Source organism: Bombus pascuorum, chromosome 1 (genome assembly GCF_905332965.1).
Source record: "Bombus pascuorum chromosome 1, iyBomPasc1.1, whole genome shotgun sequence".
Taxonomy (NCBI): Eukaryota; Metazoa; Arthropoda; class Insecta; order Hymenoptera; family Apidae; genus Bombus; species Bombus pascuorum.
This window is the reverse complement of record NC_083488.1, coordinates 2,925,981-2,951,187: the sequence shown is the minus strand read 5'-3', so window position 1 is coordinate 2,951,187 and position 25,207 is coordinate 2,925,981. Positions and strand designations below refer to the sequence as shown.

The window sequence follows — 25,207 nt, the reverse complement described above, 5'->3', positions numbered from 1 at the left end:
GATGAACTCTGTCAGGTATTGTATCTGTATGCTGGTTTCGGTTTTGATGAAATTGTCTTTTACCGTGAGCTACGGAGACTAGAAAAATCTTCAAATATTAGCGGATGAATGTAAACCCGAAAAATGTAAGAGGATTTTTCTGAAATTGAAGAAACTATCTGTTCGGAATTTAGTTTAATAGTTTATAACTATATTTTAACTTGTACTGTATCGCGGAAAACCATCGTGAAACATCACCATAGCTACCACGATCGCTCAAAAAATCTCGAACCAACGTCCTAATGCCTCTCTTCAAACGTTTCGACATCTCCGTATATAGGAAGGAACGGTTAGAAACGGTGTGGATTTCCCGATTGCAGGCGATACACCGGTAACATTGAGAGAAGATCGAGAACCAATCCGAATCTTGCGCAGCCCTTAACAAAGGCACGGATTTCCCAGGGTATCGTTGTGTAGGTGGATCGGGCAGAGAACGAAGAGACGAAGATGCGATGAAGAGACAATGCGAGGATTACAGACTCGTCGCGTCAAGACCCATCATCGTGTTCTCCCTGCGAGTGCTCCCGGGTGCTCCGGTTCGCTCTCGTGGCTCACAAAAGGGTGCTTTTTCACACGGAAATGCCAGCACGACACTCGGGGCCGGATTAATCGAGCGGAACGAGTAGCGCGCGCTACGGAACACTCGGCGAACAGCGGCCACGATCCGCGATCGTTTCTCATTGTTCCATGTCCGCCTCGTGATTCTCAGCCGAACGCGATTCCCTGGCGTGCTCCTGATTAAACACGTGATTACGAAACTCGGGAACCTGTTACCGTTTCGCGATCGAAAGCCGATCGGTTGTCGATTGCTTTTTCGTCCGCGAATGGGAGATCTTTCGACATACGAGATTGACCTTTTCGTGGTTGCCCGATTTAGAATGAACGTGTATAGCGATTCGGGAAGAAAGAGAGAGAGAGGGGGAGTAAAAATAACGAGAAAGTCGTAAATTTTGTTTTGATATGTTTCATGATGTTTATTCCAGTGAGTTCTACAGTGTAGGATATTATTTTTTTGATTTGTTTGATTGTGAGAATTATTGGTGCCACAAAATAAGTCTTTTTCCTTTTTATGAATGGATTGTACGTTAGTAGATAGGAGCAGATATTTTATAGAGGCCAAAGGTCTTGTGCAATTGTTTGGTTTCTTTTTAACGTTATTGGCAAAAGATAAACGACGTTCTGGCTAATTATTATGGATAATAGGTTTGTCGCGTCGTGACTCAGTACTGATAGTAAATCATTGGTCGTAAATAGTTGGTCATTATTTTGTTAATGATTCTATTTACTAATGTGGAAACGAAGTCAACTATATCGAAAGCAAATACTAAACAGGAATGAAGTGCGAAATGTCTCATAACGACCAAATATTTGAGACGGACGATCAAAGTCAAAAAGCTTAACGCTAGACCCTATAGAACTATGCTAACCCTATAGAATTATCCAAATATTTGAAACAAAACATCTACGAGCAGTAGCCAAATTCCTGTCGTAAGGAATGATCGCGCATATTACGAGCATATTAGGCATAAGCTGGCACGTGGAAACTCTACAAATCCGTCGACGAAAAGCTTTACGTGACTAAGCACGGTCACGCCAGTCGTTTGACCGTGACCGTACATAACCTTTGCTCCTTTCAGTTCCTACGCCGTGCTTCCTTCCTCTGTTTCTTCCTCGCGAATGTGATTTCACCAGTTCGGAAACTTCTCGACGCTGGACTTTGAAACTTGGTAACTTTGAAACACGCTGGTTCGCAAGAGCGTCGAGGGAGCTTTTCGAAAGATCGAACATTACGACAATGCCCCTTCGATGTTAGCCGAACTTGGATGTTTGGAGAGCATGTCACCTGGCATTCCTGTAGAGGACTCACCGTATCCTATACTTAGGGAACATCGTAACGGTACTGGAGGACGAAGTTCCGACGAAGGTAGCTCGTTACCACGAAGATTATCTCGATCTAACGTCCAGTCAACTGTTTGAGGAATTTTACGCGATCATTAGGTTGTGGACACGGAGCATTCTTACGTATTTTTTTTTTTTTTTTTTTTTTAATCTCAACAGGAATCTGACCAGAACACGCCTTTAAAACGCCTTTAAGTCGTTTTATTGCCGGTTCTCACAATTTTTTTCTTTCTTTTTTTTTTTTTAGATGCATCATTAGTCTAACAAGAATATGAAATAGTTTCGAAGATCATGGTTTTTCTCCAAGATGTTGAAGTTTAGATAGAAGCGAATGCGAGTTAGAATAGGTATGATTCAGCTGCTTTCGCTTTCCATTCTGCTCGCGTGAAGACTACTGCGAGTGAAACACGTTCTTCGTATCATTATTCAACGCCAATGAATAGGCTCTTTCCTTGAAACATCTTACATACGATGATCTCATTTGGTGTGGATTATACTAGGATTTTCTACCGTTCCAGTTTTTCAGAATATCGAATATTTAGAATATCTATACATTTCTCTACACATCTATATCGATACATTTTTAAAAGTATTCAACGCTGTTATAACAAATCTTTATTTGTACCAACATTTAATCGCACGGTAGAATTTAATACTAGAACTATCACATCAGTTAAAATGACTGGTTTTACAATTTTATTTTCAAATTCCTACTACGTGTTACATTTTCTCCCGCAATGACGTAACGACTTTTGCAGCGATGACTAAAGAAATAATATCATGAATTTTCTTTTCTTTTCTGTTTCTTTTAGCTATTTAAAATCAAAATAATTTTGTATCGTGGTTACTTATACCGATACCAGTCAAAATAACTTGTTCTCGTCGAAGTGTGAAAGGGTCCTATAATCTGTTTAGCAAATCCGATTGTAACCAGTTTCCTCGTTTTGTACACAGTTTTAGAATTTTGACTGCGTATGTCATTCAATATGATAGTGTCAATTATCAGGAAAATTCGATCGATCGCCAGATCGCTAGATGTTAATCAAATATTCGATAGGAGCATTTATCGCGTGAGCAACGTGCAACGAAATGCGGTTGATTTAAGTTTTCTTTCCAAGTTGCATCGAAGAGTGTTAGCAAGTTTAGTACTTAATCTGTTATCGCTGGTGGGAATTCCGAGACCCTCCGAGTGCACTTATTTTTATCGTCGACGTCCCAAATCGTGAGCAGCCGCTTTTATTTTCGACGGCGAGACAGTTTCATTGACATACACGGCGCCCCATTTCTTTCGCTTTCCGAGGGTGGACCGTGTTCCCTTTATGGAGTGATTACTCGCGCTTCAAGATGAAGTCGAGGTTTTCGGATGACTTGTCACGAGCCTCTGACACTTCGAAATTTTTTCGTTCTCTCTTTACTTCTTTTTCTATATTTGGGTCATTTATATCTTTATGCGGAAACCTTGTCCCTTCGAAGAATAATTTGACAAGTTAAAGAAAAATAACGGTGAATTGACGGTGCAATTCAATGTTAAAATTCGGACCAGTTAAAAAATTCATTGGCATGTTTCCCTGAGAAATATTCGTTCTAAAATGCTTTATATTCCTCTGAACATTCTCGGCTTAATCTCTAAGTTTCCACACGCATTTGAACTTCCTCTTCACGCGCCATTAGAACATTCCGACGTGAGTTCGTAATAGCATTCCGATATGTGCAAACAACTCTTGTTACAACATCGTTTTCTGAGTTTCCAATGTTACTAAATATTACTATTACTACTACTACTAATAATAATAATATTACTAAATCACTTCGTTCCCTCGCTCCTTTCCTAAGATCCGAATCCAAATACTTTTTTAAAATCTAAAATCCATAAAAGAAGATTCACAAAAAATTTGGAGTTCACCAATTATCATCTTTATTATCGTGCAAAAATAAATCTAATATTCTTTCGTGTGATAACAGGGTAGTTTCTATCGCTTGATATTTCCTCGTGACATAAAGGATTTTATAAACTTCATCCGAGTCTCCTTCAATCCTACTCTTCTCTTAAAAATTTCCAATCGAACCAATTTATTTCTCTGATAAACTGAAACTACCGGTTTCATCCCAATCGCTCGAAATCCCTCGAAATTTCTTCCGATTCAAGATCGACGAAGTCCATTGTCCAGCTTCGTGCGCTAAAAATCTCGTCCGTTTTCAACTGGACCATCACGTTCCTCCTATTTCGAGAATCGTTTCCGTGCTGGGATTTCTATTTACAGGTAAACCTGGTGGACGGAATCGTCCGTGTAATCTGCGCGAACGTGATCGGGGAGGTAGGAACTCGAATCGGAACCCGGCTCGTCCGTACTAGAACTATTCGAGCTTAGATCGCGAAGGTTGCGAGCAGAATGCAATCCGCAGATGTCGAGCAGCTGCCGCGGCAAATTGCTTTCGTGTCTTGCATTTAATCCCACATTGGTAGCTTCTCTAGGCAAGCGTCGACGACGAACGGGACGCCACAGCTGGCAGGGACTTTCAAATTCGACAATGCTCGTAGCCGTGTGCCCTGGAATAATATTTCCCAGCCGAGAGCTTGACACCCAGGGGGAAACTAGCTTCCTGTTTCACGACCTTCGTTCCGTTTTACGATGCTGCATCGGTACAAAGTCCTTTTTTCGTTTGCGACCGAAGTGAAGAAATTTCGAGTTATTTCTGGAGGCTTGGAAGGTTACAGTATGTTACAAGAGTCCACGTTACGCCTACCGAATTCTACGTATCTGACTTACCCAAGAAACAGAAAACGCATTTCGCTAGAAAATTATTTTTTTTTCAATTAGAATACTTAATTTCAAGACACTTAATTCACAGTGATCTTGGAGAAAACTTTATTTATTGAAAATATTTATTAGTAAATAATATAAAATATTAGGATTTGGCTCTTTTTCTTTTTTTTTTTTTCCAAACGAGCAAACCCGAACGAACAGCAGGGGAAGCAGGCTATCGCAGAAACAAAGTAGTTTCGAGGTATTCGTGGAAACTTTCGAATTTCGGCTCGTTACACGAAGCACGTTTTCAGTCCGGTTTCGACGATGGAGTTCGTTTCGCACTCGAGTCCGTCGAGTAACTTCGTTTAATCGCTCGCACCCTCGCGGCCTCGTCGCGATTTTATCGGGCGATATTTTATCGAAGGGGAGAGAAGTTGAGTTTAACGATGGACAAGCAGAAAAAGTTTCGTAATAATTTCACGAATTTCGTCCGTCGTCGGGATTTTCGTCGAAGAGGATGAGGGAGGGGGCAGATTGAAAATCAACCGGTCGTCGTCGGTAATTATTTCGACGAAAAGAAGAAAAAGAACGAGGTAGATGCCGAAGGAAGATCGTGAGGCATCGTGCTTTCCGGTGTTTCTATTTTGAAGATGCCTTCGTGCCGCCGCTTGTATAATGTGGCTCGACGTTGCGTTAGGTTCGTGCCGCCATTGTCCAGCGGATTGCCTCGTAAAATCTAATACTTTGTATTCGGATTAGACGGGTTTAAGGGCTCGTAACAAAAGCAGCAACCCTGGGGCGCGGCAAAAATCATTTCCTAGGCGAGTCAAAGGGAGATTGGGAAGAGAGATGGTGTCTGATTACGGCCTTCTTTATTAGCGTCCTTATCGTTTCGACAAATAATTATTGCCCTTGAAGTCGTGAAAAAGATATCTGACATGAGTTTTTTATTCGTAGTTGTTTCTCACACCCTGAATATTTTCATTTGTCGATAGAAAATTGCAATGCTCACCGAAACGAAATGTTAATCGATAAAACGACGATAGGAGTTTGGTAAACATTTTTGTAATTTTAGCAAAATTAACATTAGACTGTGAAAATCTGTTTGTTTGTTCACTAAAACACTATCTGAATGCCCATAATGATAGGGTATATTTAAAAATAGCATTCGAAGCGAAATAATGGTTACTGACCTGTACAAAGGTAATGGCACAAGAGATAATGTTCAAATCTTGTTTTCAGATGTTACTATCGTTGTCGTCGTAAACATTCTATTGTTGCTACCTGGACCGTAAAAATTTAAGGAGAGCTAAAGCGATCCTATGCGTGCTTCGACACTGGGTTTCTTATACACACAACGTGGACACTGTATATGTACAGAGATACAAAATTTATTTTTTATATTTCTGGTAACGAAAAAATGTCGATATCGAAAGTCGATGACAGATTTCGCAATCGACGATGAGAATCATCGGGCTTGCAGGAAGTTTTCTATTTGTTATATCGAAAGAAGTTAAAAATCGTTATTCACGCGCACCTGAAGGTGCCTGCCAATTAAGAGTTACCATCGGTTGGCGAGAAAATCGCAAAGGGTTGCCAGTTTATCAAGCCACGACGATCTTCTTTTCGCAGCTGGACATCTTCCGGAAGTTCGGAGGCGGAACGAATCGGAGGTTGCGGCGTGTCGATCGCGAAGATCGTCGTTCCAATGGACGAACTCGACGATATGCCAGGCTCGTCCGCAAGGTTAACAGCCGCTTCCGGAAATTTAGTAAATTGTATGCGCGCCGGCGTGGCGCGTGCCTCCGCATAAATTGCCTCTGCATGCAACCCCTTTCGCGCTACCCTTCCTTTCCTTCTCGCCTTTGGACGCTGTTTTCCTGCGTGCAGCCAACGCCGAAAATAAATTCGCGCCGCTGCCCTGGGCCAGATAATGAGCGTTATCGCTGCCGCGTCTCCGCATCGAGATTAATCGCGAATTTAAATGCGTTCACAGGGCCGATCCGAGGGGTAGATTCGACTGACCCGTCATCCTGCCAGGGCTCGGTTAGGCTTTCGACTTTGTCGATGAGCTGGCTGAACAGATAAGGGCTAATTGAATATCTCGTTGTACTTTCGGATGATTTCTGAAAATGGATCGTTTGGTAGGTGGAGATAGTGTCACGGATTACATTTTGGGATTTATCTTAAAGAAGGAAGAGCACTTATCAGCAACAAGTTTCACTTTTCTCGTTAGGTGGCCCAACAGCGAGACGCAGATTCGAGAAAAAGAATGTTAAGTACCCGGTTCTATTTAGTCTAAAGCCTCTTTAATCTGGTATATACGGCACGTAGTTTGAAATAACGTTGAAGAATTTATTTGGTTGCATGGGAAAACGTGTGCACGTTTGTGTACACTTCATAGGAAAACGTAGTTGATAAAGATCTCGGTCTGGAGTGACTTAGGAGGAAAGGAACACGCGAAGAGTGAATTAGTTATGAATAGAGCGAAAGATTTCAAACGATCTTGCCACGATTTTAATATTACCGATATCTTATTACCAGACTATGTATTTTCGTTTTTCCTCTGTTTCGAAATAAGCGACAGGGCTTGAGCGAAAGCAAATTCCAATCAAGCTCCATTATTACCTTCAACAATCGTACGCACTCGTATAAAGTAACCACGAAACCCTAACGAACGCCCTAACTAATTCACGTACATTATTTTATTCCTCCCCTTGACACAGTGAAAGCACGCAATTAAAGGGCTATTGTACGCCCATCGCATCAAAAACCGAAATATCATCCCTCGCGGGCACGAAAAATATTGACACGACCGGAGTGGTTGTCCGTAGAGGAACACAATATGTAACGAGGAAGAAAAAGACGAAGCAGAGAAAGCGAGAACGACTAGAGAAGAGCGAGAAGTAACGGTGAAAGGGAAAAGGAAGGGAAGCACGGTGGTTGCGTGGGCGTAGGCCAACGCAAACAGGGGAACGCATATCGGTATAATAAGTTATAACAAATGGTTACCGCGGTCGTTCTCTTTTCCTCGTTTCCCTCCTTTTCACTCGTACAAGAGAGTTTTAGAAGTATAGTAAAGGTGTAACAGAGACAGGGAGAAAAAGGGAGGAAGGCACGGAGAGGACGCGTAAGAGGGCGCAAAGAAGAGAACGGTGCCACGCCTCGGTATATAAAAATATCGGGCGGCAGTAGGCGTTTAAATAAGCTTCCAGCCACGTCTACGCGAGTCCTCGAAAACGAGACGAGAAAAAGGAGCGTCGCTTGTCTCCACGTGGAATGAGAAATGACTCGCGAGAGGATATATCGGGTTTTATGGGATCTGTAAGAACCACCGCTACCCGCTACCAAAATGAACGACGAGCAATAATATTATTAGTGCGCTCCTATGGAAGCTCGTAAATCAATCGCATTATCCATACGATTATTAATAATTGTGTTGCGTTTATATAAATATGCAAGAGTGCATTTTTTATTCCCCGTTAATTATACCGTTAATTATATTCGCGAGGTTATTAGCAACCGTTAGTTCGTACGTTGCAGTGTACCCAGGGTAAATTATTAATTTTTCGTAGACGGGCAAAATTATTGGCGAAGTTAAACGCAAGACAGACGTTAAATGTAAAATAGCCGAACCAATAATTCAAGAGCGACACGATGGATCGTCAGTGAAGCAGCTCGAGAAATAATTGCGCGACGACGAACGTCGCGAGATACGATAATGGCGACGTAATTTTTGTAAACAAAAGAGCACGAGGCGACTCTGTCTCAAGTCATTTCCGCTCGGCGAGACGGCGAGTCGTCGTTTCCTTCGGCGGGCGCGTTCATTGTCGCGCGATCAGAATGAGAATTTCGGTCGCGATCGCACCGAGAGCCACGCAGAGAAAGTTGCCAAGCCGGTGGATGCTAATAATCGCACGCGTTGCAATCGAATCGCTTCGATTAAGAGCGCGTCGCTTCTCGCGCAATTATTTTAACATCTTTACCACACCAAGCGACGACCACTTTCTCTCAATTTTTCCATCGACCGTAGAGAAACGGCGTTCCGCCACGCGTTTACGAAACCTGTTTGCCCTTTTCTCGTATCTGATTCGCCGCAAGGTCGACGTGTGACGCGATAACGAACGTCAACCGATACTTATCGATCGATGCTTGCACGAGCAATCGACACGAATGGCTATAATAGCCGGTCGATATCCAGCGTCGCTATCGCTTTTTGGTGTGAAACGCGTGAACATGGACACCTTGCTTCGAAAGCTTGGACACGCTTCGTCTCGTACAGATGTTTCAATTTTGTGTGTCGTTATTCTCGCTCGCTTGAAACGAGTATGAAACGGAGTTTCACCTTTGTTGCACGGAGTCGCGTGTAAAAATGTCGTGAGCCGGTGGTTAAATATCACGGCGCTCTGATATTACACGTCTGGCTGGGCTGAGTAAAGCGATTCGAATGTTTCGGTAGATTGTTAAATTTGATGTGACTGGTTTTTCTGCTTAAGGTGTTCAACCTTTTACGACCACTAAAAAATTAATTTTTAAATTGCCAGACTTATCTGACAAATTCGACGAACGCACAACTTTAATTGTTCTCTTCGTTGGTTTATTTGTTTAGTTAATTTGTCGAATTATTGATTATAGTTTGATCATTGCGATTATAAAATCGGCTGAATTGTATCGTTACGTCATTTAGTCGGTATATATGGACAAGGAACACGTGTAAAAATTGGTCGAGAATATGAGGAAAAGGCCACTGTAGTTTATGCTAACATAACGGCAGAACCTTCGTCGTTTAGTTATTTCTCTATGTTCACGCCTGGTAGTGTGAACAGGTCCACCTATATTTACGTATGGAAACGTCATTCCGAAGGCAAGAGCTGCTTTTTCGATTGCCAACGACTCGACACCATGGGCGGAACGTTTATGCCACGATTCTTCTTGGCCACATGAAATACAGTAAGGGTTTCACCCTTGAAACCCTAATAAAAACTGTCTTGTGCCCAAATGCATCGGTGGCTGGAGAATATCCCGTGCCCTATTTACACTGTTTCTCACACGTTGTTCTCCATGTTCAGGTTTCAGAAACTTAGGTTCGGCAGAAATTAGTGTGAGTTTCTGTAATCTCATACGGTTCAATTCCTTGACCTAAATACATTGTTTAAAATTTCATTCCCCGGGTTGTTTAAGTTTATCAATCGAAACATTTACATGACAAATTATAACAATTTCTGGAATGTTATTTATTCGAGCAATTTAGGAGTTTCACCAATCGGGCGATGATGTTGGAAGCATTAGATCTTTTTTAATTTTCCTCGAAATTTACGATTGTTTATGCCACTTCTTAACAGTGAATCGACAATGTTCATGATTTACTTAGATTTATTGAAGTAAAAAAATTGCTCTCGTCTTTAGAAAAATCCAAATCGTCTTTAGAAAAAGATAAAATTGATACAAATGATTTATCCATTCGTATCCTTAAAAATGTAATCTCTGTTATAAACTTCTCTTTCTTCCACGCGTCTCTCCCTCGACCATGAAAGTATGCAAAAGACCGAAGACTTCGATAAAGATTCCTTTTATAGAAGCCAGTCGAAGAGTATTATCAGACACCGAACGATTTCCGTCCAAAGGAGAAAGGTCTTCTTCGTTGCCTTGTTGAATACTCTTTGTTCCAGCAGTTTGTTCTCGAATCACCGGACAAATCCTTCTCGCGATCCTTGCAAAGTTCGTGATCCTTTGACCAATACAGTGCCGCTCCATGGCCACCTTTTGTTCGCCTCGCTTTGTCAGAGTGTATCGGCTTTTCTGCCATCTTGCTCCCTGGGCTTTCAACCCGGGTCTCTCGTTGTTTTATTCCAGATCAACCCACGGTCAACCGCCGATTGAAATTGCTCGATCTGGAACTCCATCTTTTTGTCCAACTCCGTCACACTTTCGCGTCCTTTGAGCCGCAGAGAACGGGATTTCCTGCCTTCTGGATCGCCGCAAATAGGATTTCGTGCCACGTGTAGATTTGAAAGTTTCTTCGTGGTAGCTTCCACATCGCTGACGACAGCCTTTTTCGCGCGCTTACCGGAAATAGTTCGTGGAAATTCCCTGGGGAGAGGAATGGTGACTCGGGACGAGGATCGCCAAAGGTTCGTCGATTTATTTGACCGTACGTCTCCGGGACAAGAAGAAACAAACGTTCTTTGAAGAGTTTCCCTTTTCGCGGCCGTGTCCTTGACGGCCACCACTGCTCGCAATTCATCGACTTGAATTTTAATAACTTTTTGAACCCACTGACAGACGTTACGAAGAGGCAATGAATTTCGTTCTTTGTGTATTTTTTTAAATAATTTCGTTCGGTGCAAGTTGAACTCTTGAAACCTAACCCTGTCCTAATACGATAAGAATCTTTATTCCCTCGATATAATGGCAATAGTGTATCTAATGAAATTGTCTGACAATGAACCAGTACCAGTCTGTCTGGCCCCAGAATGGCGAATTCCGTTATACTTGAATCATTCTCGGCCGAGAATACCTTGCGTTGGAAAGGTGACGCGGTGTCGAGACGGTCGTCGTCGTCTTTGAAGAATGCAGGCAGGTCCGAGGGCACCGACTGCTACCTATAAATAGTGGCCGGTGTTAACCGCGTTCGACTATTATTGGAAACGTCGCGGTTTTTCCTTTTGATTTTCTCTTTTCGCAAATTTCGCGAAAATCCTGCCACGTCCAGAGGCATCGACCATGCAGACGACGATTTTCTTTGGCGGTCAGGGCCTGGTGGGCGTGTAAAGACATGTAGCCGACCAAAATAGACGATGATACTTGAACCTCGAGAAGTTCTCTACCGAATCGTTCGATCTATTAATAATCGACCATCGAAGTGATATTTTGTCTCGCGTGGTTGATCGAAACGACGACGATCCAATCTTTCTGAGTAAATTTCAGTTCGGCCGAAACGAGAAAGACGGATGATTACAAGTTTGCGAAGATATACTGGGAACAAAAGGTCCTGTGAAAGTTTGACTATTCCATTGTTGTTTCATGGTTGGGTAGACCCATCGATACGTATCTGCTCACAGTCTGACGCGTACTTAAGCGTGGGAAACGACCACGTGATGTACACGTGGGTTCTGGTTCAGGATCGGTCTATCCATAATTTTTGTATCCACATTTTGTTTGATCAAACTAAAAATATACAAAACAATCATGAAACCAATCTGGACATACGGAATTCCAATATGAGGAACAGCAGCAATGAGCTATATAACCAAAATTGAGACAATGCAAGCTAAAATCCTTAGAACGATAGTAAACGCCCCATGGTACGTTAAAAACGAGGACATTTGGAAAGACCTGGGAATACCAATGGTCAAGGAGGAGATTACCAGACTTGCAAGAAGATACAGAGAAAGAATAGCAACAGACCCGAACCGGCTGGCAGCGGAAACGAACAACACAACAAATATTGTAAGAAGACTAAAAAGAAAACACCTTACAGATCTCATAAATGATATAACCTAGCAAACACGAAGATGGCACCCCGTTGGGGGTAGCCACCCACATGCTATATTTTTATTTTTATTTTTTTTTTTTTTCCTAATCACTAAGATATAATACTTTACCAAATGTCCTTCTGGACAAATTGTAAAAAACAAAAATAAACTAGAAAAAAAAAACATTTTGTTTGATGTTCACCATAAAAGGGAGGATTCGGTATATCGATGGATTTCGTTTATTTCGAATCATTCGCTCGGTAAAAAAGCGATCGATTTGCACGAGTCACGAATGACTCGACATTGTATAGCTTTAATCCTGCCGGATCTTTATTCGACATCGGGAATCAAGTTTATCTGCTCTTAAATCTAAAGCCTTAGCCTCGGATATTATATTTTTATCCGCTATGTATTTTAGTAGCGGCTGATAGTATATTTTTAATGAAAATGGAACGAAAATCGTGGAGCCTGTGTATAAAAAGTTCGAGAGTTCTCAGAATTTACGATAAAACGTGTGATCTTTAAATTTAAACTTTGAACTTTGAACTTTGAAACACCGATATCACCGAATTGAAATTCGAAATTTCTCTAAAATTAAAGCTTCCCAATTTAATTCTCAGAGTTCGTAACCCTATTATTTTAATCTGAAACCACTGAACTCGTGTGTTTTATTTTAGATTTTTCTCTATTCTTATCCTCCTTTTTCTCTATTTTTAACCTAATCTTAGTAGAAAGTCAGCGATCTCGAAAATTCTACGCATCTTTCGAAGAATCCCTTTTATTCTTCCATCGCCGTGCCTCTGATCTCTCATTCTTCGCTGTCGAAACCATTAAGGGAAATTCTAATCGACAAAACTCGGAGTAAGGCTGGTGGAGGAAGGCTCCGTCTATATTTAAACTGGCGGGCCACGATGTACGATTGGGATGCGTGGAAATGCCACGGGACGTGCTTAACGAGCGGAAGTATGTACGTTGCAGCTGCAGTTGCGACGAAAAGGAAAGGCCCGACGATGTTGTACCTCGTCTTCTACCTTGAAACATTTTGCCAAGTACCTTCGTTGAAAATGTTGAACGATTTTCTTCTCTTTACTTTCATTGAATATTTGTCACTTGGATCGCTATATTCTATTCTATTCGAACATATGATACTTCAATCTTCTATCTTTTGCATATTTTTACAAAAATTCTGAATGAAAGACATCAACGTTTTGCGGACGATGGTTAGTCACTGAAGTGGTCGAAAAGAAATAAAATAAAAATTGCAACTGCTTTTTCGAAAGTTGAAACAACATAGATACGTAGAAATTTATACGCAGTTTCGTCTGGCGTAGTGGAAACGAATGGAAATGCGGTTGAATGCGCCCGAAACGTTGACCGAGAGCCGGTCGATGAGTTCGCTTAGCGAGAGGACAGGAAGTTCTATCGTGCGCTTTCCACGGGATTAGAATTTGTTGAATCGCGTGCCTGTGTCCACGGTCCTTTGTTTAACTTTCGGCTTGTGCCTCTCTCCGATGCTCTGTGATTTTTTTAAGTCAACCAGAACACGTCCGTTTGCGGTGATTCGCACGGACGCTGTGGAAACGATGCACGTTCGATTGGAAAATTTAAAGGTTGTTCAAACAGGCTGTCAAAATTTGAAACGGTGTTTCGGCTGATTGGATAATGAATTCCACTAGCAGAGAATCTAATGGGAAATAAAAGTATCGAATGTTTCGTAATTTGCTACATAATGTGCGAAGATTCGATTTGCTATTGGAGTTGAACGTTCGCAATGGCATCTCGATAAATCCCGAGATTTCCATTGGTTTGCCAAGACCCGTTGTATGCGAGTCTTTTGACACGGAAGCCACGCAGAGTGTACGCGAGCTGGGGAAGACGATTTGCCTCTCGTCGGTCAATTACCGGCGAATTGGAGCGTCCATGCGCGTTGCTGAAGTGTCCACTTCCTTGAAACGATCCAATTTTGCTCCGTGGCAAACCAATATCGTCCAATTGCCGTGGCTGTTGGCAAGAAATTGCGGCGAACCATTTGCCGCACGCACGTAGTAGCCACGCTCGTTTCGCAATTAACGTTTTCATTTTGCCAGTAACTATGGATGCTTTGTAACTGTCGTTATACTACATCGTTTTCGTCCATTGAATCGACGTAAAATCATTTAACGGGATTCTATTACATCATAAAGGCACGCGAGTGACGCACAAAGTGACGATTGGTAATTACTTTTTAATTTTGTTTCAGCTACTAAAAAATCAATTTTCTCTACAGTCATTTTGTTTTCATTTTCAGGAGAATGGTAAATTGCTTGATAAAATGTGCGACCGCGAGTGTTCTCTATAATAAGCCCAGCTCTGCGCTAATAATGCTTACATCGATCGCACGAAAGTTTAATTATATAGAATCATCGCAATTAATCTCGTTACTCACGTAACGAGAGATTAATTGCGTGGTTTCTGATGTCTGTAATTAAGCACTGTGCGAAGTGTGTTTGAAATAAGAAGTAACTGAGTGATCGTTTTGTCGTGATAACTGGCGTAATCACGTTCTAACGATATTTTGCGCTATTTCCTTTTATCGAAGAAGGAATTATTCGCAATTAATTGAACGCAGAGAATCATAAATGCTTATGAGCCAATACAGTGGAATAAGAACGTAGACGAAACGATGTAAATGTAATACAAAACTTATTCATCTATCGATAACTAGCACTCGAACTTTGTTACCATATCAACTTAATAATCTCAACCATTGTTAATTGCAAGCATTAATTGAAAATACGTGTCATTGATTCGAAGCATTCAAACGTTAGTATCGATTTGATTCGAAGTGCTCGATCTTGTTCTTCAAACCGATACCACGAATCGATGACTTGGCAGTCAGGTACGGTATAAGCACATCGAGAGGAGCGATCGATTCGACTCGAAATCCTCAACGTTCTCTGCCCGCTGTTGGCAATAACGCGAACAAACAGCACGGTTTCCAATTACTGGGTCGCACAATGAGACTGGGGCGTGGTCGATTAAAAGTCTATCGAACATTGCTATGTGGCGAGCGAGTTTTGTACGGTAACCCGGAAAAACCGAAACGTCCAAAGTTCCAAACATAATCGTCCCCCGTTGCTATTTTCACCGTTGTTCGGCCACCGTATCTCGTTGCAGTGACGTATCGGAAAAGATACGGCTGGTCCGTTGATTTTCTCGTCACTTTCCAACGATACTGTGCCAACTGGAACGAGACGATGAACGAGAAGATGAACGAGAAAAATTGGAGAAAAAAGAGCGTGGAATGTTTCTCTTGCTTCGTCTCGCTTTTTAGTAGGTAGTCGTTGGAAATTGCGGATGCAGCTCCTCGTGGCTACTGCCAGAGATATAATGAATAGTCTGTGTGTATCAAGTTGTTCCAAGTAGAATTTTGTTTTCTTATGAGAGGAAAGAACGACGATACAGGTTCAAGCGTGTATGGGGTTGGCTGTAAAAGAAAAAATAGTCTGGAAAGAACGTTAAATGACACATAGGAGGAATATGTTAGGTTCTAAGATATACGACGTTGTAGGAAGTTAATTAAGGTAACGGGTTTTAACGTACGAAAATGTACCGATGCACGTTGACGTAGAACACGTGTTTCGCTTTGAACGATACCAACAAAACGGGGGAGTAATTGCGACCCGTGGCAACGTTAACCGGTTTTGCGAACTTTATAAAATAATTAACGAACCTAATTACCACGGTAATGGAGCTTTTGTTGAGTCTCTAAACCAAGCAACTGCGATTACGTTCTTCCCTTGTCGTTGCGGAAAAACGGTCCCTGTAGGCGTGTGCTGTTTTGGATGGATACATGCTGCCAGTGAAATTAAATCGTTATATATTATATATTAATTATGATAACGTGTAATATCACGAAGTATCAGCGATATAATGATATAATTATTCTTCGATGTATATTTTTTGATAGTCGTTGTTTGTCATATTATATTACTTCTTAAAATCTACTTTTAAATATAAATATATCTCTTCAAGCGATGTAAGCAGTACGAGCAGCATGTTACTTACCATTTATAATTATCGTAAGAAAAACATCGATTTTATAGGAGATCTGTGACGCGTAAGAGGTAGTCCGCAATTAAGAACACCTGGGTCTATGAGCGAGATCCGAAGGAATCTTTTCCCCGTTTCTGCTCAAGAGATTAATGTTTTTCTTCCAAGAGGCGTTTAAAGTACTAAAAGAAAATATAATTCTCCATCAGGATATTAAAATTAGGGGACATTATTGAAATATGCAAATAAATACAATTGCTACAGAAACTGCATAATTTTGAAATATATGTAGCGATTGAAGGTTGGTAGCAGGATGATTTCATAACATAAAATACACCAGAATTCGAAGAAAACGAGCAATCTTCTCCCTAATCTTCTGAAAATGCGCCGCTTTACAACGAGTCATTGTTCATAATAAAAATATGTGACAGATAAAATGTTAAGCGCAAAGTCCTATAGTTGTCACCTATCGGTTGAATCAGCAATAAAAGGAAGTAGCAGGGAAACATCATCGGTTATCTTCGCATCGTACGATCGCTCGTTTCGAAAAAAGCGCGTACGACGCAGCTTGTATGTGCATCGCGTTTATCGAGACGATGCAGATAAGCAGCATCCTGTTTGCTCGTCGCGACGTCAAAATTTGTCATCGACTATGAAAAAATACGATGAACGAGGTCTTCTCATCCCCTACACCTTTCCACCTTTTTCATCCTTTTCTCGTTTCAACGTAACTGATTTTACAATCTGTCTTGATTTACTCGTTTTCTGTACTACGGACTATCGCCAGAAAAATGTTCAAACCGGTCTTTTATAACATTCTGTTAGACACAGAATGCCAGGAACCTTCTCGCCCTCCTTTAGTTTTGTCGTCGTTAGTCAATTTTTTCATCGTTTCGCGCGTTCGATCGACACGTTCGATTGGCGAAACGACAAAGGCCCGTGGCGCGATCGTTATAGCACTCGGCGAGAGAACCACGTCAATCTCGCGTACCGCGGCCTGCGTTGTTGTTCGTTAATTGAATCGTGCTAGGAGAAATTGTCGAGACAATGGATCGAGCGCTATTGCGTTGCGTTTCCAAGCGTGGTCGGGGCCCGCGGTTTTTAGAACGGTTATTTTTAACCGAGAAAAGCGCGTGCACGCGTGCTCATTGTTGTTATACAAGCGACCGGTTGTTGCGTAAGCCCTGTGTTCACCGATATGATGTGCTTTACACCAGCATGGAGCGAAGAAATGCGCTCCTCGCGCTCCGTTGGATGCTGCCTCGTCGTTGTGCTCTGCGGAGCAGCCAATTGTGAAACTTGGAGATAATATTGTCGGATTAATAAGGATCAGAGGTGCGAATTTTGACTGCATGAAGTTTAGCAACGTGCGAAATTCATAGGAATAGAGAGAATACTCTAACGAGCGTGAGTGAGAAATTGTGTCGTATATACATAAAAATGTAGAAATATAATTGGATCTAAATCTGTGAATCCAAATTTTCAATTGTTAATATGTTTGAATTTTTGAATTAACAATTGTAAAGGATAGCACTATCCGTTCGAAAACTTTCGTTCGTTTCAACTCATGCGTAGCTCTTATTACGTGCCATTTTATAAACTTATCAATCTGCACGTTCGTTCTCTAGAAACTTTTTACTCGCAGCTTGAAACTGGTTGCAGTAAATCTCGTCGTAGGAAAGAGAAATTTATTTCGCGCCATCGAGCTCAGCCTCTGTACTTCGAGTATTATTTTCTCTTTTCAGGGCTATTCGATAACGCCAGCCACTCGAGAAATATCATAAAACGGTATCTCATTGATAAGACGCGAAGTAGGAAAAGAATACGAGCTGAAAGGAGGTAAAGAGATACGAAGAGGTAAAAGCTTCGTCGGTATTGTTGCGATGTTCTTCTCGATAACTTTCGATTCTCACCAGTGAAACTTCCTCTACCAGCCACGCTATTTATCGCGATCCGTATCGATAGGCGTACAGGCTCTACGCGATAAATCTACCACTCGTAGATCGCGACTTGGTATCAGATTTAATTTCGATAAGTGACCAAGTCGCGATTTCGATACTTTTAGCTTTTTAGCTAGATACTTTACCATAAAATACGCCTCGTGGATGGTCGAACCGCCCTTAATAATGCTAATGGACGGACGAGCGAGTCTGCCAAGACGGTAAAAAAAAAAAAAAAAAATTAACGTTGAAAAAACAAGAAGACGAAATCGAGACACGAAAAAGAGGGAAATGGCAAAGGCAGGACTGCCTTTTAGTTCATTCCCTTTGAACTACTCGTGGCAAACGCGAAACGCGGGGGTGCACGTAATCGATTATATACACGCGTGCATGCCTTTCGCGATTTAATTGGTTCGTTGAAACGATTTTATGCCCCGGTGAATGAAATTTCGGCGATTCTCTCTTCGTTCCTGAAGATCAATTAAGCTTTTACGAGATTCGCGTTTACTTCCATCTTTTTTACGATTGACACTCGCATGGTTAAAAAAGTCAGCTCGCATCCAAGCAGAACGTCAATCGTATATTTGCGTAATGAGGTTGAGAAATGGAGAAAAAGTGGAGTTGATATCGATCGCTTCTGTGAGGATGATCCGTGATCAAAATTTATAGTTTCGGCGTTTAAGAAATTCATACATTCCCCCCGCCCATATGAATCAACGATCGACAAGTCGCGTGTTTCCGAACCTACCTACCGCTTCTCAAACATCGATTTATCAAAGTGTACATCATGAATGGACATCCGTGAACGAACGATAGTTTACGCAGAACCGTGAAAGAGCAGCTTGCGTTTTATCGAACGGAGCCCGATGCCATAAAATCAGAAACAAACGTGTCGTTGTTTCCGTAAGAAAACACAGATAGTCCTATGCAAACAAGACTGATAATTTATTGGGAAAAAACGATGAACACTCTCGGCTAAGCAAACCGTAAATATATCGTCGGATCTTTGCGAAATTTTCTGATCCGCCACTTGCACGCACGCGTGACTTTGCAAATATGCAACGTCGTTCCTCCATTCACGATACTTTTAAGCCGGTTGCATGAGGTCACGAGTTTCTCGTTCGCCTTGATACGTCGCTGTCGAAGGGTAGCGACAATTAATCATCAGCACCCTCGTGAATAAGGGAGGTCGATTCCAGGGTGGATATTAGGGTAGCAGTTTTAGCGACTAGATGGGAGATCCAATCTAATTCGTCAGTCGACTGACGGGACGATTCTCTGTGAACAATCGGCCGACAGACGGTCTATTTCGTTGTCTGCTTCAATTTGAGACTGACTTTTTCAACTTCCTCTTTGGCCAGTGAACTGGTCGCTCTTAATTCTGCGTCAGTGTGGTGAGAAAATGTAACACGAGCTGTGTGATTTTTAAAGAAACCGATCTTTCGAGGCATTTAAGCTCTTGTGCTATATAACATTTTAGCAGGATGTCTTCCTGTATACTTCTTATTAACTGTTCTTTAAAAAAAACTTCGTTGTTATAGTTACAAACTTTTTGCAAGGTCGGACAAAAGCGCAGTAGCAAACAAATTATCCATTTTCATCTCGAAATTTAATTAACGTCACTCGTCTCGATCAAGCAACGTTCGAGCGAGCGTATATCGCGACGGCAAATCGTTTTAATTTAGGTGCCGTTAAAATTTCTGCGGGTGCCCTCTGAATAGGGAGACAAATCGGCCGACATTAGGGCGACGGTTTTAGGGACTAGGCACCGGGTCTAATTTACCATTTTACTCGGCAGGATGTTCCTCGTTCCCTCGAAGAATCGCACGATACGCGGTGATAAGCGGCGAACTTTAAAGGAACGTCGCTTCCTGGCCGAACGGTCTCGTGAATGTCGCGTGATACTTCTGTCCTATCGTGCTTAGAATCTAGACTTAGACACTGTACGGTTGGCCATCCGCTCACATCTGCGTGCAAAATTTCTGGAAACAAACTTGCGCAGACACTGTGGGAAACGTGGAAGAAACAGAGAACGAGTCGTGAAGATACTATCGGCGAATTTTAAATTTAAAACGAGCAATTTGAGAGTTATATTTTGAAGATGCAAAGTCGAGATCACGTGTGATGTGTTATTAGGCTGTTATTTGCAAGTCAATCAGGTGAATATCTTCGTTCATCGTTCAGTGAGATGGATAAAGGCAAAATACTTTTCAAAATATTATACAATTGCTATATCTCAATTAATTAAATATTTTGAAGTCTTTCTAAGATTAAAAGCGTTTTTAATTATATACTTATGAGTCAAATTATGCAGCTAAAATTATAAACAATTATATAGCACGTAATTGTCATTAAACAGAACTATTTAGTAATTTATCAAGCAGAACCATTATATCGTACCAAACATTTATTTTCTCACATTTTCCCGCGAATAAAATTTACAGGAAAGAATATTCCAACCTTTCTCCGTCATTCTCGTAAACATCATTCAGCCTTCCGTCGTTTCACGTCCAATTAATTTCTGGCGGGGCTTTCATTCTCCGAAAGAAAAGAGACAGAGGAGAGACAAGTCGATATCTCGTCATCGACGACAAAAAGGAGCGATGACATCGCGCGGACATACGCAAGTCTCTAGTGCTGCGTGCATTGTGGCTCGAGAGCTGCACTCTCGAATGCATTTTCGTGCACCGGATATGCAAGCACGCGACGGCTTAGCCAACGACGCATGTTTATTCCTCGTGGATACCGAATATTTTTCTTCGTCGTCGTCGAATTGACAGGTAACACGTACGTGACGTTTAAAATCCTGCATTTTCGAGATGGATGTTCGCATAGAAAAATTTCGATGGAAATTTTTCGTTGGAACACCGACGATTTTTCCGTGATTGACGGTAGATGCTGGATAAGTCTATGGAATGAAAAATTGAACGTTCCACCTTGGTAACTTTGTCATGTTCGTCCGATGAATAGCAATGCTGCCGTGAAAGTGTATTAGTCCTTTGTTATTAAATGATCAACGATACTATTTTCTTTTTACAAAGTATTTTCAATTTTTGCTTCGATTCTTCGGCGGTCGATCTTTTTGCTGGCAAGATTTGATTTTATCTATTATTAATAATAAATTTTTAATTCGTTAATTCGTTAAAACGCCCAGAATACATAGGAGTACACTGTGAATGAATATGGAACTCTCAGCAAGATACAAAACCATATTTAATTAAGCCATTTCCTGCTTCTTGTTTTCTACTTCCTCTTTGTTCCTTGCTTTTTATCGTTTGTTTGTTTAACACAGATATAACGTAGCTGCAACGATATACCTTTTGTGCAAACGGCTGAACCTTAAGATGCAAAACCGCTATGAAACGCGCGAGAACATCAAACGTGTCCTCGTGTACTTATTTTCAAGTCAGAATTAAACTTATGTTTCTCGTTAGAAAACCAAGAGAACGGTTCCTCGGGCGATTTCTGCTGCCTCGGCAACGAGTCTATAATTATATTTGCCTCCGTATCTCGCTTTGAGTTTCTCAGAGTTCTGCTGGACGTTTTGGAACGCAGCCTTAGCTGCATACGCAGACGCTTCGAAATAAACGATCGAACAGCACGGAATTCGAATTTCACGCGATCGAACTATGGACTTGAATTTTTAGATGATCAGGCTTGTAAAGGAAAATCGTGTACGTGAAATATGAAACAGGCTATAAAGAAAAGTTTCAAAAGGATTAGAATAGCATGGAGTAATTTGTACGATGAAAAGAAAAATGGAATAAAATGTTTGAAATTCATCTGAAATCAAATTTCTTTGACTAGAATAGAAAATGAAAATCACCATCTGAAACGATACAGCCAAGCCAGTCTTCTGCTTTGTTTGTTTCGAGAAACGACTGATCGACGTTCGTCCGTACATTTTCATGGCTACGGCCGACTGTCTCTCCATTACCAAAACTCTAATTGGGGTTGAGCCACAGCCGGTGCGGTGGCGAGATTATACAGCGCGAGGCAAGTGTACACATGGTAATAGGCACCTTTAGATCGTGTTTCTGCGTTGCGACGATAATGGAAGCCAAAGAGACGCTTGTTAGAGCCAAGTTGGAGCATAGTGCGTGGTCCCCGAGTATGTTTGAGCGTGTTCCAACAATCGATTCATTTGCCATGCCCTTAGATTTTCTGCAAACGTGGCTACGGGTCAAGGCTACGGAATATTAACGAAGAAACAGGCGTGTTTTCTCTGCTTTCTTGGAAATTATGAAAGACATATAGAGATAAAGCAGTATCTCTTGATACTTTTACGATTATCTGCAATTTTTCAAGTAAGTGGCCTTCCTTGAAATAAGATTGATAAAATCGATAAAAGAAAGGAGAAAATTCCGCGATAATTTGATATAATATATAACATTAACGGTACGGAGATTATATGACAGTTGCAATATTTAATAGTAGATGCTTATATCGTCGATTCTCAGAGACTCCACTGCAATTTATCAAATAAATTCTCTGACACGAACCGTATCAGAAACAATTTTGCATATGTCACGTTAACTTCGTTCCTTTCGAACGTCATCAATAATGCAATTTCTTATGCTTTCCTTTCTTATTTCGTTGTATCTAACCTTTGCGAGAAATATAGCCGCTGTAGAGACAGTCACGTAGCGAATTTATTTTTGTATCTCCTTCGGAACAAAATAAATATCGAACGATGTTCCCCCAGAGACTTGCAAAGCTGCAAAGCGCTTTGAATCGAACTTTCGCTCTGATAGACGGTTCACGAGCTTTCTCTATTTTTCTTGGTCAATTGTCAGTTTCGAGAAGACGCTTTATCTTACTACCTGACTCCCAGTTTTATTCGCTCGAATTCGCTTGCCTTTTCTCATCCCGTCCGTGTAAAAGGCGCAATATGTTCGAACGCAAAGTTCATTTAACCGATTGAATTTATACATTTGTATCCGATCTGCCCTTTCGTCTCAATATTTTTGTTTGCTAGATCCGATATTTTCAGTTCATTGAATTCCTGTTTACGAATCCATATAATTTTTGGAGGAATTTATTGTTATTTTGTCTGCTGAATATTATTTTCGCAGATATACCGTATTTATTTATTTACTCTAAATTAAATAGATATTATTTTTTCAATTAAATATCGCTTCCGCAAATATTCCCAGCAATGCTCGATTTCATATAAATTTTCCATTACTTCTGAGAAAATTGAATGTCAAAGTTACATGGCTATTTATATAATCACGAAAAAGGTAGGAAATTATAAAACAATCTATCAGTTGTCCATTCAGGAATTAAACATTTCTCAGACAAAATGTTATTCTTACATGACCCTTCCATATAGTCGATTCTCCATTAAAAGAACACGAATGATATCAGAGACTATAAAATGAGTCCTCGCAAGAATTCACCAGAGCATCAGAAATCACTTAAAAAATAAATATTCCTCATCTACTTTTGAATTTCTTCCAAAAATCGCGGAAGAGCCCATCTTAAAGAGGAAAAGGGTCAGAGAAACGATAACAGAGCAGCAATTGCTCGATGAAAGTTGCCCCGAAATGGGTGCGAGTCGCAGACAAACAAACGTCGATATTAAAAGGAGCCATCGGGAACGTCGCGGTGGTTCGTTGTGCCAAGTGTTTTCGGGGGAAGCGGAATTTTCCATCGCGAAACGGGGGCTGGACACGGGCAATCGTCGACGGAGGATGCGTCATATCCACCCCCGCGATTACGTATGTTCGTGTAGGTGCGTGAATGCACGACCGAGCTCGAATACAACACCTGAGCGAATACATCTGCTGGTCCAACGAACCTTGTCTCTCTCTGACTCTCTCCCTGCCTGTTTTCTAGTCCGTGGGGGGTAATTCGACTCCCGTGAGTTGTTATGGCGGCGTTGCATCGAGTGCAGTTAGGGTGGTGCGAACAAGTCAACGCGTCGGACCAGAAACTATGAAAAGAAAGTTGTGAAGAAGAGAAAAACCGATGAGATTTGTATAGCGGGCAATTCTGAAATTTCTGAAGGATGTTTCGTTCTTACGCGTGTGCGTACAGTCGAATGAAACGAGCTGTGTTGTAACGCATGAAACGTCTGGTTTTTAATGATTGGTATTTCGTAAAATGTAAGATACGATCGTATTATAAATTGTAAATTGTGTAATAATTATATGACATCGTATTATTGTTAATTATATAAGTAAATTATTATACACGTAAAACATTGAAATCGCGTGCATAAGAAAATAGAATGGTAAAGATATTCTAATGGATGGATCTCGTGGAATTTTCGTAAGCTCGCTGTTATTTTAACGTAGCAATCACGACGTAAGATTTATACGATGACTTTGTGGAGAGAAAATTGTGAAAATCGTACGAGAGATTACAGGAGGTAGGATGCATCGGTGCATCGATGCGGTTCCGTCTTTAATTAAATTCGCCCAAAGCCGGGGCGGCGTTCGTTAAATCCTTTTAATTAAGCTCGTTTCATCAGCAGGCGCAGGCCGTGTTCGTGGCGAACTGAAAACACACTAACAATCCTGCGATTATATTCATTTTCACCGTAACAATAAATTGCAGAAGTTTCACCCCCTCAAACTGAATTATAAATGATACTTTGGTAAACTAAAGTACTATCAGATCAAACCCATAAATTCATAACCGAAACTATTATGTACACGAGCTATTCTTTAACCTTAATTAAAGTTTCCACGGATTATTATACGAAATTAGCACAAGAAATTGCACTGTTGATGCTAATCGACATGCTGTCTACGAATATAATTATACGAAACTAATCGTTTAATCGTACAATTATTTGTAATTAGTCACTTAAGACGAATAACATTTTAATATCTTGATGTTATATTGTAATGTTATTACAAACAAACAATATAACAAAAATATATGTAAAAACAAGATGTTGGCAAGATGAAATCGATTGACAACGTGGTGGATCTTAAACCTGTTTTCCCTTAAAGAATAGGAGTACTGTCATTGCCCTGTACTCTTCGTACGGAGGAAATGTTCCAAGAAACACATCAGATAGAATGGAATCTGCTCAGTTGAAGTTTGCCCTTTGCGAGTGCAA

General features: G+C 41.0%; 1 protein-coding gene across 3 annotated transcripts in view; it reads left to right on the top strand.

The window, feature by feature from the left end:
* The window catches only part of LOC132916134 (amyloid beta A4 precursor protein-binding family B member 1-interacting protein), a 149,393-nt gene that overhangs the window by 88,997 nt on the left and 35,189 nt on the right, over positions 1–25,207 (top strand). The window lies entirely within an intron of this gene.